Below are 14,200 nucleotides of genomic sequence, written 5' to 3'. Positions count from 1 at the left end.
TGATTTAAGGAGAGGGTTTACAGACTGAATAAAATATTGAGTTGGTGTCCATTTATAAGTGCAACACAGAGATTATATTAAAAGTGTTAAAAACATAATGAAAGCACCTAAAAGCTGTATCCTATTGCACAATTTAAATCATGATACAAAACCAAAAATGAACAGAGCATGAAAAAAGTGAAAGTGGACAATTGTGTGTTTAAGACCATAGAGTCAGTCATGTCTGGAGTCCTTATGGTGCTGAAAGACAGAGCAAATACTATGACTGTTTAAAGGCTCCAGAGCAGCCTGCCTCATGGTCACAGGCTGAGATTTCAACTGAGAAGACCCCATTATACACATAGACAAATTAAACCACAAGGAAGAGATTGCTGCATAGCTGGATTCAACTGAAAGCAATGTCATCAAAAAGACGGGACACAACCAACTGCTGTTACAACAACACTACTGTCTGTGTTGTCCCTCTGAAGGTCAGAGTTCAGAGACGGGACACAACCAACTGCTGTTACAACAACACTACTGTCTGTGTTGTCCCTCTGAAGGTCAGAGTTCAGAGGCGGGTGTCGCTGGGTTCAGAGGTCAGATAGACAGCGGAGCTGGACTTGGGCCGGGCCTGACCTTCTCCCCTGTTGTTGTTAACCTCTGACCCCCTGGTATCTGTGGTGATGACCCAGGTGGCGGGTCGCCAGCGCTTCAGGGAGTACGGTGTCTTCACACGCTTCTTAATCTTCTCCCCCTGTTCCCTGGTTCTGGGTCAAGGCCTCCCCTGGAACACAAACACAGGGTTAAGGTCAGGGGCTGTGAGGGGTAGGGTCAGGCTGTGAGGGTTAGGGTCAGGCTGTGAGGGTTAGGGTCAGGCTGTGAGGGGTTAGGGTCAGGCTGTGAGGGGTAGGGTCAGGCTGTGAGGGGTAGGGTCAGGCTGTGAGGGGTAGGGTCAGGCTGTGAGGGGGTAGGGTCAGGCTGTGAGGGGTAGGGTCAGGCTGTGAGGGGTAGGGTCAGGCTGTGAGGGGTAGGGTCAGGCTGTGAGGGGTAGGGTCAGGCTGTGAGGGGTAGGGTCAGGCTGTGAGGGTGCTCTGCTCACCCAGTGAGACCAGGTCTCTGGTGGTGAAGGACAGGTCCAGGGAGTTGGGTCTCTCCGGCCGCCGGCCTCCTTTAGGCTGCCTGAGTAGGGCTTCACCTCTCATGGGGACAGGGTTGGGGTCAGGTCCAGACAAGGAACCAGACACAGAACTCTCCCCCAGGGAGCAGGGGGTCTCTCCACTGGTACTTCCTCCTGCTCCCTCCTCCTCTTCCTCTCCTCCCCCATCACTCTCCCCCTCTCCCTCCCCCAGTACCAGTCCGTTGCTGTTGTTGTTGTTGTTGTTGGGCCGTGCGTTAGAGGAGTGGACATCTGGTTGTCCTGTCTCTCTGCTCAGCAGGGGTTGGTGTTCGTCTGGGCTGGCAGTGATCAGCCCCAGCTGGCCGTCCTCAGAGCTCTGGGGGTTCGTGCTCTGAGTTAGAGTGAGCCCCACCGTGCTGCTGGCGCCCCCTGCTGGCGAGGACCCGGCCCCATGCCCGTTCACAGAGAGGTCCCGTAGGACCAGCAGGTTGTTGGTGGCGCTGACCCGGTGGGGCTCGGAGACGGCGGTGACGTTGGACACGCCGTTGGTCTTAGCTCCGCCTCTACCTGTCGTAGATTGGACTTGCCACGGCGACCGAATTTAAACCTCAGAGAGGATGAGTCTTTCTTAGGCGGCTTGGTGCGGAGCAGCAGGCTGGAGGGTCGTTTGGGGAGGTTTTGCTGCTTGGGGAGAGGGAACACGGCGGGGGGAGACGCCTCGGCAGCCATCTTGATGAAGGGGAAGAGCAGGGAGGAGGAGGCGGGGCTCAGCAAGTCCGGAGAACAGAACTGTTTCTGGCTGTGTTCCATCAGGTTCTCATCAGAACTCTCCTTCAGGTTCTTATCCACCTCCCTGGGGTCCAGCTTGGTGGTCTCCAGATCCTCCTGGGTCAGGGTCAGGTGGAGGTTAGGGTTGGGGTCATGACCCTGGCTGGACTCTGAGATGAAGGTCATGGTGGTGAGGGAAGAGGAGGTTCCAGCGGAGGGGTTGCCGGGGAGACGGGCGTGAGCCGCCTGCTGCCGCTCGTAGTTTATAGAGTTCCTGTTCCTCTCTCCAGCCACACCTCCATCTCTCGTCCGGCCAATCAAAGCGGAGGGGGTGTCGCTGTGTGTGCTCTTGCCCGTGCCGTCCTGCTCCTCGATGTAGGACGAGGCAGGGTCAGGGCCGGACTGTGGCCCCATGCGGTTTCTGTTGGGGTCACAGTCACGTTAACAACACAACAGGTACTTATCACCAAGGAGGACTACAAGGTGTGTGTGTGTGTCGTTGTGCAGTGCAGTTGGTATGAGTAGGTATGAGTGTAAGGGGTGTGTGTGTGTGTGAGGTACAGATGGGTTGAGTGGAGGGTGTGGTGTATAGTGTCTGTACCTATCATTGAACAGTGTGGTACAGTAGAGGGTGTGTATAGTGTCTGTACCTATCATTGAACAGTGTGGTACAGTAGAGGGTGTGTATAGTGTCTGTACCTATCATTGAACAGTGTGGTACAGTAGAGGGTGTGTATAGTGTCTGTACCTATCATTGAACAGTGTGGTACAGTAGAGGTGTGTATAGTGTCTGTACCTATCATTGAACAGTGTGGTACAGTAGAGGGTGTGTATAGTGTCTGTACCTATCATTGTACAGTAGAGTGTGTATAGTGTCTGTACCTATCATTGTACAGTAGAGGGTGTGTATAGCGTCTGTACCTATCATTGAACAGTGTGGTACAGTAGAGGGTGTGTATAGTGTCTGTACCTATCATTGTACAGTAGAGGGTGTGTATAGTGTCTGTACCTATCATTGTACAGTAGAGGGTGTGTATAGTGTCTGTACCTATCATTGTACAGTAGAGGGTGTGTATAGTGTCTGTACCTATCATTGAACAGTAGAGGGTGTGTATAGTGTCTGTACCCATCATTGAACAGTAGAGGGTGTGTATAGTGTCTGTACCCATCATTGAACAGTAGAGGGTGTGTATAGTGTCTGTACCTATCATTGAACAGTAGAGGGTGTGTATAGTGTCTGTACCCATCATTGTACAGTAGAGGTGTGTATAGTGTCTGTACCTATCATTGAACAGTAGAGGTGTGTATAGGGTCTGTACCTATCATTGAACAGTGTGGTACAGTAGAGGGTGTGTATAGTGTCTGTACCTATCATTGAACAGTGTGGTACAGTGGAGGTGTGTATAGTGTCTGTACCCATCATTGAACAGTAGAGGGTGTGTATAGTGTCTGTACCTATCATTGAACAGTAGAGGGTGTGTATAGTGTCTGTACCCATCATTGAACAGTGTGGTACAGTAGAGGGTGTGTATAGTGTCTGTACCCATCATTGAACAGTAGAGGGTGTGTATAGTGTCTGTACCCATCATTGAACAGTAGAGGGTGTGTATAGTGTCTGTACCCATCATTGAACAGTAGAGGGTGTGTATAGTGTCTGTACCCATCATTGAACAGTAGAGGGTGTGTATAGGGTCTGTACCTATCATTGAACAGTGTGGTACAGCTGCTACCAGTAGGGTTGAGTGTGGGGCTGACAGACTTGGACTGGTCCCAGATCAGCAGTAGTTCAGCCATGCGCTCCTCTGCACACTGAGCGGTCAGCCTGGCCTCGGCATCCTGGTCCCAACAGTCCTCCATGGTCTCCTTCAGGGACCGCACCGCCTGAGGGAAGGTTACAGAGGATAACCATACCATACCACACCATAACATACCACACCATAACATACCACACCATAACATACCACACCACACCATAACATACCACACCATACTACACCATACACACACCATACTACACCACACATACACCATAACATACCACACCATAACATACCACACCATAACATACCATACCACACCATAACATACCACACCATAACATACCACACCATACCACACCATAACATACCACACCATAACATACCATACCATAACATACCATACCACACCATAACATACCACACCATAACATACCACACCATACTACACCATAACATACCATACCACACCATAACATACCATACTACACCATACTACACCACACCATACCACACCAAAACATACCATACTACACCATAACATACCACACCACACCATAACATACCATACTACACCATAACATACCATAACATACCACACCACAACATACCACACCACACCACACTATAACATACCACACCATAACATACCACACCATACCATTGGCCCCCAATGGTGGAACAAACTCCTCACGACGCCAGGACAGCGGAGTCAATCACCACCTTCCGGAGACACCTGAAACCCCACCTCTTTAAGGAATACCTAGGATAGGATAAGTATTCCCTCTCCCCCCCCCTTTAAGATTTAGATGCACTATTGTTAAGTGACTGTTCCACTGGATGTCATAAGGTGAATGCACCAATTTGTAAGTCGCTCTGGATAAGAGCGTCTGCAAAATGACTTAAATGTAAATGCATACCACACCACACCATAACATACCACACCACACTATAACATACCACACCATAACATACCACACCATAACATACCACACCATAACATACCACACCACACTATAACATACCACACCATAACATACCACACCACACTATAACATACCACACCATAACATACCACACCATACCACACCATACCACACCACACTATAACATACCACACCATAACATACCACACCATAACATACCACACCACACTATAACATACCACACCACACCACACTATAACATACCACATCATAACATACTACACCACACCATAACATACCACACCACACCATACCACACCATAACATACCACACCATAACATACCACACCATAACATACCACACCACACTATAACATACCACACCACACTATAACATACCACATCATAACATACTACACCACACCATAACATACCACACCATACCACACCATAACATACCACACCATAACATACCACACTATAACATACCACACCACACTATAACATACCACACCATAACATACCACACCATAACACACCATAACACACCACACTATAACATACCACACCACACTATAACATACCACAACATACCACACCATAACATACCACACCATAACATACCACACCACACTATAACATACCACACCACACTATAACATACCACACCACACCATACCACACTATAACATACCACACCATAACACACCACACTATAACATACCATACCACCATAACATACCACACTATAACATACCACACCACACCACCACACTATAACATACCACACCACACCACCACACCATAACATACCACCACACCATAACATACCACCACACCATAACATACCACACCACCACACCATAACATACCACACCACCCCATAACATACCACACAATAACATAACACACCACACCACAACATACTACAACATACCATACCACACCATAACATACCACACCATACTACACCATAACATACCATACCACACCATAACATACCACACCATAACATACCACACCATAACATACCACACCATACTACACCATAACATACCACACCACACTATACCATAACATACCATACCACACCATAACATACCACACCTACACCATAACATACCATACCACACCATACTACACCACACCATAACATACCACACCACAACATACCACACCATGCCACACCATAACATACCACACCATACCACAACATACCACACCACACTATAACATACCACACCACACTATAACATACCACACCACCATACCACACCATACCACACCACAACATACCACACCCCACTATACCACACCATACCACACCATAACATACCACACCATAACATACCACACCATAACATACCACACCATAACATACCACACCACAACATACCATACCACAACATACCATACCACACTATAACATACCACACCATAACATACCATACCACCCCATACAACACTATAACATACCACACCACACCATAACATACCACACCATAACATACCACACCATACCACACTATAACATAGCACACCATACCACACCATACCACACCATATCACACTATACCACACTATACCACACTATAACATACCACACCATACCACACCACACCAACACACCACACCACACTATACCATACCATAACATAACACACCACACTATAACATACCACACTATAACATACCACACCACACCATACCACACCATACCACCACACCACACTATAACATACCACACCACACTATAACATACCACACCATACCACACTATAACATACCACACCACACTATAACATACCACACCACACCACACTATAACATACCACACCACACTATAACATACCACACCACACCACACCATACCACATTATAACATACCACACCACACCATAACATACCACACCATACCACTCTATAACATACCACACCACATCACACCATAACATACCACACCATAACATACCACACCATAACATACCACACCATAACATACCACACCACACCATACCACAACACACCATAACATACCACACCATACCACACTATAACATACCACAACATACCACACCATAACATACCACACTATAACATACCACACTATAACATACCACACCACAACATACCACAACATACCACACCATAACATACCACACCACCACAACATACCACCACACCACCACACCATAACATACCACACCATAACATACCACACCATAACATACCACACCACAACATACCACAACATACCACACCATAACATACCACACCATACCACACCATACCACACCATAACATACCACACATATACCACAACATACCACAACATACCACACCATAACATACCAATATATATATAAATATATGCCATTTAGCAGACGCTTTTATCCAAAGCGACTTACAGTCATGTGTGCATACATTCTAACATGGGTGGTCCCGGGGATCGAATCCACTACCCTGGCGTTACAAGCGCCATGCTCTACCAACTGAGCTACAGAAGGACCACACCACAACACACCACACAACACCATACCACACCATACAACACACCATACCACACCATAACAACACACCATACAACACCATACAACACACCATACCACAGGTCTCACCAGGCTGTTTTCCTTCCAGGCCTCGGGGAACTTGGGTCTCTGTTTCTCTCTGGACACCAGGACCTGCATGTCCTCAAAGGAAGGGTGGTTCCCCGCCTCGGCCTGGAACGCCACCTGGAGGTCTGGGACTGATTCTCCTGGAGAGAAAGGAGGAACCAGAACATTAAGGTGGAAATTCAATACTGTGATTTGACAACTAATTGTGGTCAGGAGTAAGTTTCTCTGGGCTCCCGAGTGGCGCAGCGGTCTAAGGCACTGCATCTCATTACTAGAGGCGTCACTACAGACCCTGTTTCAGCGGTCTAAAACACTGCATCTCAGTGCTAGAGGCGTCGCTACAGACCCTGTTTCAGCGGTCTAAAACACTGCATCTCAGTGCTAGAGGCGTCGCTACAGACCCTGTTTCAGCGGTCTAAAACACTGCATCTCAGTGCTAGAGGCGTCGCTACAGACCCTGTTTCAGCGGTCTAAAACACTGCATCTCATTGCTAGAGGCGTCACTACAGACCCTGTTTCAGCGGTCTAAAACACTGCATCTCAGTGCTAGAGGCGTCGCTACAGACCCTGTTTCAGCGGTCTAAAACACTGCATCTCATTGCTAGAGGCGTCACTACAGACCAGGTTTCAGCGGTCTAAAACACTGCATCTCAGTGCTAGAGGCGTCGCTACAGACCCTGGTTAGATTCCAGGCTGTATCACATCCGGCCGTGACTTGGACTCCCATAGTGGGGTCCACAATTGGCCCAGCGTTGTCCGGGTTAGGCTGGGGTAGGCCGTCATTGTAAATAAGAATTTGTTCTTAACTGACTTGCCTAGTTAAGTACACCTCATGTACACCCCATGAAGGTCTCCCAGTAGACCATGCCCAGGTTTAGAGGTCAACACACCTCATGAAGGTCTCCTAGTAGACCAGGCCCAGGGTTAGAGGTCAGTACACCTCATGAAGGTATCCCAGTAGACCAGGCCCAGGGTTAGAGGTCAGTACACCCCATGAAGGTCTCCTAGTAGACCAGGCCCAGGGTTAGAGTTCAGTACACCTCATGAAGGTCTCCCAGTAGACCAGGCCCAGGGTTAGAGGTCAGTACATCTCATGAAGGTCTCCCAGTAGACGGGGCCCAGGGTTAGAGGTCAGGGTTATTACCTGGGAAGAGGTCAGTACACCTCATGAAGGTCTCCCAGTAGACAAGGCCCAGGGTTAGAGGTCAGTACACCTCATGAAGGTCTCCCAGTAGACAGGGCCCAGGGTTAGAGGTCAGTACACCTCATGAAGGTCTCCCAGTAGACCAGGCCCAGGGTTAGAGGTCAGTTCATCTCATGAAGGTCTCCCAGTAGACGGGGCCCAGGGTTAGAGGTCAGTACACCTCATGAAGGTCTCCCAGTAGACCAGGCCCAGGGTTAGAGGTCAGTACACCCCATGAAGGTCTCCTAGTAGACCAGGCCCAGGGTTAGAGGTCAGTACACCTCATGAAGGTCTCCCAGTAGACCAGGCCCAGGGTTAGAGGTCAGTACACCCCATGAAGGTCTCCCAGTAGACCAGGCCCAGGGTTAGAGGTCAGTACACCTCATGAAGGTCTCCCAGTAGACCAGGCCCAGGGTTAGAGGTCAGGGTTATTACCTGGGAAGAGGTCAGTACACCTCATGAAGGTCTCCCAGTAGACGGGGCCCAGGGTTAGAGGTCAGTACACCTCATGAAGGTCTCCCAGTAGACCAGGCCCAGGGTTAGAGGTCAGGGTTATTACCTGGGAAGAGGTCAGTACACCTCATGAAGGTCTCCCAGTAGACGAGGCCCAGGGTTAGAGGTCAGTACATCTCATGAAGGTCTCCCAGTAGACCAGGCCCAGGGTTAGAGGTCAGGGTTATTACCTGGGAAGAGGTCAGTACACCTCATGAAGGTCTCCCAGTAGACGGGGCCCAGGGTTAGAGGTCAGTACACCTCATGAAGGTCTCCCAGTAGACCAGGCCCAGGGTTAGAGGTCAGGGTTATTACCTGGGAAGAGGTCAGTACACCTCATGAAGGTCTCCCAGTAGACCAGGCCCAGGGTTAGAGGTCAGTACATCTCATGAAGGTCTCCCAGTAGACGGGGCCCAGGGTTAGAGGTCAGTACACCTCATGAAGGTCTCCCAGTAGACCAGGCCCAGGGTTAGAGGTCAGTACACCCCATGAAGGTCTCCTAGTAGACCAGGCCCAGGGTTAGAGGTCAGTACACCTCATGAAGGTCTCCCAGTAGACCAGGCCCAGGGTTAGAGGTCAGTACACCCCATGAAGGTCTCCCAGTAGACCAGGCCCAGGGTTAGAGGTCAGTACACCTCATGAAGGTCTCCCAGTAGACCAGGCCCAGGGTTAGAGGTCAGTACACCTCATGAAGGTCTCCCAGTAGACCAGGCCCAGGGTTAGAGGTCAGTACACCTCATGAAGGTCTCCCAGTAGACCAGGCCCAGGGTTAGAGGTCAGGGTTATTACCTGGGAAGAGGTCAGTACACCTCATGAAGGTCTCCCAGTAGACGGGGCCCAGGGTTAGAGGTCAGTACACCTCATGAAGGTCTCCCAGTAGACCAGGCCCAGGGTTAGAGGTCAGGGTTATTACCTGGGAAGAGGTCAGTACACCTCATGAAGGTCTCCCAGTAGACCAGGCCCAGGGTTAGAGGTCAGTACACCTCATGAAGGTCTCCCAGTAGACAGGGCCCAGGGTTAGAGGTCAGTACACCTCATGAAGGTCTCCCAGTAGACCAGGCCCAGGGTTAGAGGTCAGTTCATCTCATGAAGGTCTCCCAGTAGACAGGGCCCAGGGTTAGAGGTCAGTACACCTCATGAAGGTCTCCCAGTAGACCAGGCCCAGGGTTAGAGGTCAGTACACCCCATGAAGGTCTCCTAGTAGACCAGGCCCAGGGTTAGAGGTCAGTACACCTCATGAAGGTCTCCCAGTAGACCAGGCCCAGGGTTAGAGGTCAGTACACCCCATGAAGGTCTCCCAGTAGACCAGGCCCAGGGTTAGAGGTCAGTACACCTCATGAAGGTCTCCCAGTAGACCAGGCCCAGGGTTAGAGGTCAGGGTTATTACCTGGGAAGAGGTCAGTACACCTCATGAAGGTCTCCCAGTAGACGGGGCCCAGGGTTAGAGGTCAGTACACCTCATGAAGGTCTCCCAGTAGACCAGGCCCAGGGTTAGAGGTCAGGGTTATTACCTGGGAAGAGGTCAGTACACCTCATGAAGGTCTCCCAGTAGACGAGGCCCAGGGTTAGAGGTCAGTACATCTCATGAAGGTCTCCCAGTAGACCAGGCCCAGGGTTAGAGGTCAGGGTTATTACCTGGGAAGAGGTCAGTACACCTCATGAAGGTCTCCCAGTAGACGGGGCCCAGGGTTAGAGGTCAGTACACCTCATGAAGGTCTCCCAGTAGACCAGGCCCAGGGTTAGAGGTCAGGGTTATTACCTGGGAAGAGGTCAGTACACCTCATGAAGGTCTCCCAGTAGACCAGGCCCAGGGTTAGAGGTCAGTACATCTCATGAAGGTCTCCCAGTAGACGGGGCCCAGGGTTAGAGGTCAGTACACCTCATGAAGGTCTCCCAGTAGACCAGGCCCAGGGTTAGAGGTCAGTACACCCCATGAAGGTCTCCTAGTAGACCAGGCCCAGGGTTAGAGGTCAGTACACCTCATGAAGGTCTCCCAGTAGACCAGGCCCAGGGTTAGAGGTCAGTACACCCCATGAAGGTCTCCCAGTAGACCAGGCCCAGGGTTAGAGGTCAGTACACCTCATGAAGGTCTCCCAGTAGACCAGGCCCAGGGTTAGAGGTCAGTACACCTCATGAAGGTCTCCCAGTAGACCAGGCCCAGGGTTAGAGGTCAGTACACCTCATGAAGGTCTCCCAGTAGACCAGGCCCAGGGTTAGAGGTCAGGGTTATTACCTGGGAAGAGGTCAGTACACCTCATGAAGGTCTCCCAGTAGACGGGGCCCAGGGTTAGAGGTCAGTACACCTCATGAAGGTCTCCCAGTAGACCAGGCCCAGGGTTAGAGGTCAGGGTTATTACCTGGGAAGAGGTCAGTACACCTCATGAAGGTCTCCCAGTAGACCAGGCCCAGGGTTAGAGGTCAGTACACCCATGAAGGTCTCCTAGTAGACCAGGCCCAGGGTTAGAGGTCAGTACACCTCATGAAGGTCTCCCAGTAGACCAGGCCCAGGGTTAGAGGTCAGTACACCCCATGAAGGTCTCCCAGTAGACCAGGCCCAGGGTTAGAGGTCAGTACACCTCATGAAGGTCTCCCAGTAGACAGGGCCCAGGGTTAGAGGTCAGTACACCTCATGAAGGTCTCCCAGTAGACCAGGCCCAGGGTTAGAGGTCAGTTCATCTCATGAAGGTCTCCCAGTAGACGGGGCCCAGGGTTAGAGGTCAGTACACCTCATGAAGGTCTCCCAGTAGACCAGGCCCAGGGTTAGAGGTCAGTACACCCCATGAAGGTCTCCTAGTAGACCAGGCCCAGGGTTAGAGGTCAGTACACCTCATGAAGGTCTCCCAGTAGACCAGGCCCAGGGTTAGAGGTCAGTACACCCCATGAAGGTCTCCCAGTAGACCAGGCCCAGGGTTAGAGGTCAGTACACCTCATGAAGGTCTCCCAGTAGACCAGGCCCAGGGTTAGAGGTCAGGGTTATTACCTGGGAAGAGGTCAGTACACCTCATGAAGGTCTCCCAGTAGACGGGGCCCAGGGTTAGAGGTCAGTACACCTCATGAAGGTCTCCCAGTAGACCAGGCCCAGGGTTAGAGGTCAGGGTTATTACCTGGGAAGAGGTCAGTACACCTCATGAAGGTCTCCCAGTAGACGAGGCCCAGGGTTAGAGGTCAGTACATCTCATGAAGGTCTCCCAGTAGACCAGGCCCAGGGTTAGAGGTCAGGGTTATTACCTGGGAAGAGGTCAGTACACCTCATGAAGGTCTCCCAGTAGACGGGGCCCAGGGTTAGAGGTCAGTACACCTCATGAAGGTCTCCCAGTAGACCAGGCCCAGGGTTAGAGGTCAGGGTTATTACCTGGGAAGAGGTCAGTACACCTCATGAAGGTCTCCCAGTAGACCAGGCCCAGGGTTAGAGGTCAGTACATCTCATGAAGGTCTCCCAGTAGACGGGGCCCAGGGTTAGAGGTCAGTACACCTCATGAAGGTCTCCCAGTAATATAATAATATAAATATAATAATATATGCCATTTAGCAGACGCTTTTATCCAAAGCGACTTACAGTCATGTGTGCATACATTCTACGTATGGGTGGTCCCGGGAATCGAACCCACTATCCTGGCGTTACAAGCGCCATGCTCTACCAACTGAGCTACAGAAGGACCAGTAGACCAGGCCCAGGGTTAGAGGTCAGTACACCCCATGAAGGTCTCCTAGTAGACCAGGCCCAGGGTTAGAGGTCAGTACACCTCATGAAGGTCTCCCAGTAGACCAGGCCCAGGGTTAGAGGTCAGTACACCCCATGAAGGTCTCCCAGTAGACCAGGCCCAGGGTTAGAGGTCAGTACACCTCATGAAGGTCTCCCAGTAGACCAGGCCCAGGGTTAGAGGTCAGTACACCTCATGAAGGTCTCCCAGTAGACCAGGCCCAGGGTTAGAGGTCAGTACACCTCATGAAGGTCTCCCAGTAGACCAGGCCCAGGGTTAGAGGTCAGGGTTATTACCTGGGAAGAGGTCAGTACACCTCATGAAGGTCTCCCAGTAGACGGGGCCCAGGGTTAGAGGTCAGTACACCTCATGAAGGTCTCCCAGTAGACCAGGCCCAGGGTTAGAGGTCAGGGTTATTACCTGGGAAGAGGTCAGTACACCTCATGAAGGTCTCCCAGTAGACCAGGCCCAGGGTTAGAGGTCAGTACACCCCATGAAGGTCTCCTAGTAGACCAGGCCCAGGGTTAGAGGTCAGTACACCTCATGAAGGTCTCCCAGTAGACCAGGCCCAGGGTTAGAGGTCAGTACACCCCATGAAGGTCTCCCAGTAGACCAGGCCCAGGGTTAGAGGTCAGTACACCTCATGAAGGTCTCCCAGTAGACCAGGCCCAGGGTTAGAGGTCAGTACACCTCATGAAGGTCTCCCAGTAGACCAGGCCCAGGGTTAGAGGTCAGTACACCTCATGAAGGTCTCCCAGTAGACCAGGCCCAGGGTTAGAGGTCAGGGTTATTACCTGGGAAGAGGTCAGTACACCTCATGAAGGTCTCCCAGTAGACGGGGCCCAGGGTTAGAGGTCAGTACACCTCATGAATGTCTCCCAGTAGACCAGGCCCAGGGTTAGAGGTCAGGGTTATTACCTGGGAAGAGGTCAGTACACCTCATGAAGGTCTCCCAGTAGACGAGGCCCAGGGCGTACATGTCCACCTGCTTCAGAGCCGACTCGCAGTCCCTCAGGTTCACAGCCCTCCAGAACCTCTGGGGCCATGTAGCGGACTGTACCCACCTGAAGAGAGACAGAACCAGGGTTTAAATACATAAACCCTAACCACCCAATCCAGAATGTCCCAAGCCATGTAGAAGTTAGATCCCACCAGGGAGAGACAGACGTGGGTTTCAAAGGGTTCTATGGTCTCACCTCACTGATGACATGGGTTCCAAAGGGTTCTATGGTCTCTCCTCACTGATGACATGGATTTCAACGGGTTCTATGGTCTCCCCTCACTGATGACATGGGTTCCAAAGGGTTCTATGGTCTCCCCTCACTGATGACATGGGTTTCAAAGGGTTCTATGGTCTCACCTCACTGATTAAATTGGCTTCAAAGGGTGCTATGGTCTCACCTCACTGATGACATGGGTTTCAAAGGGTTCTATGGTCTCTCCTCACTGATGACATGGGTTCTATGGTCTCACCTCACTGATGACATGGGTTCCAAAGGGTTCTATGGTCTCTCCTCACTGATGACATGGATTTCAACGGGTTCTATGGTCTCCCCTCACTGATGACATGGGTTTCAAAGGGTTCTATGGTCTCACCTCACTGATGACATGAGTTTCAAAGGGTTCTATGGTCTCCCCTCACTGATGACATGGGTTCCA

The 14,200-nt window shown here is 50.8% G+C and overlaps 1 pseudogene; it reads right to left on the bottom strand.

Moving 5' to 3' along the window:
• Positions 1-331: 331 nt before the first annotated feature.
• LOC124026204 overlaps positions 332-14,200 on the bottom strand; it is a 46,897-nt pseudogene continuing 33,028 nt past the window's right edge.

Source organism: Oncorhynchus gorbuscha, unplaced genomic scaffold (genome assembly GCF_021184085.1).
Source record: "Oncorhynchus gorbuscha isolate QuinsamMale2020 ecotype Even-year unplaced genomic scaffold, OgorEven_v1.0 Un_scaffold_2639, whole genome shotgun sequence".
Taxonomy (NCBI): Eukaryota; Metazoa; Chordata; class Actinopteri; order Salmoniformes; family Salmonidae; genus Oncorhynchus; species Oncorhynchus gorbuscha.
This window is presented reverse-complemented; position numbering and strand designations above follow the sequence as displayed.